This window comes from Nematolebias whitei, chromosome 12 (genome assembly GCF_014905685.2).
Source record: "Nematolebias whitei isolate Nwh7 chromosome 12, NemWhi1, whole genome shotgun sequence".
Lineage (NCBI taxonomy): Eukaryota > Metazoa > Chordata > Actinopteri > Cyprinodontiformes > Rivulidae > Nematolebias > Nematolebias whitei.
Window position 1 is genome coordinate 26,115,152 of NC_056509.1, and position 409 is coordinate 26,115,560.

Consider the following 409-nt stretch of genomic DNA (forward strand, 5'->3'; position numbering starts at 1 on the left):
AAACAGATTAAATTCCCTCACATATTCCTCTGTAAGATAAATCTCAATTTCCTCTTAAACTCACCTCTCTCTCATAAATCAGTACAGATATTTTTAGAAATATCTGAAGCAAAGTCCTCAAATCACCGCCGAGTGATTTGAAGTTCATTATTTGTGAAACTGTCTGTTATTATTTTCATATTTTGCCAAATTAATGTAAATGTTTGATGTTAAACTTTGATTCTGAAAATAAATGACTCCATTCATTTGATGGGTCAAAGGTAATGACGTCTCTCGTTCACATTTCTGTTAAATTCAATGCACGGCATTTACAGTCAGAAAAATGAAGAACTCGTGAAAAGTATGCATAAATATATACCACATATATTTGTCATACAACAAGTGACACGTACCCACGTGACTCACTACA

At 32.5% G+C, this 409-nt stretch overlaps 1 protein-coding gene across 1 annotated transcript in view; it reads left to right on the top strand.

The window, feature by feature from the left end:
- Window positions 1-409, top strand: part of LOC119418091 (ectonucleoside triphosphate diphosphohydrolase 5) — a 28,013-nt gene that overhangs the window by 20,671 nt on the left and 6,933 nt on the right. The window lies entirely within an intron of this gene.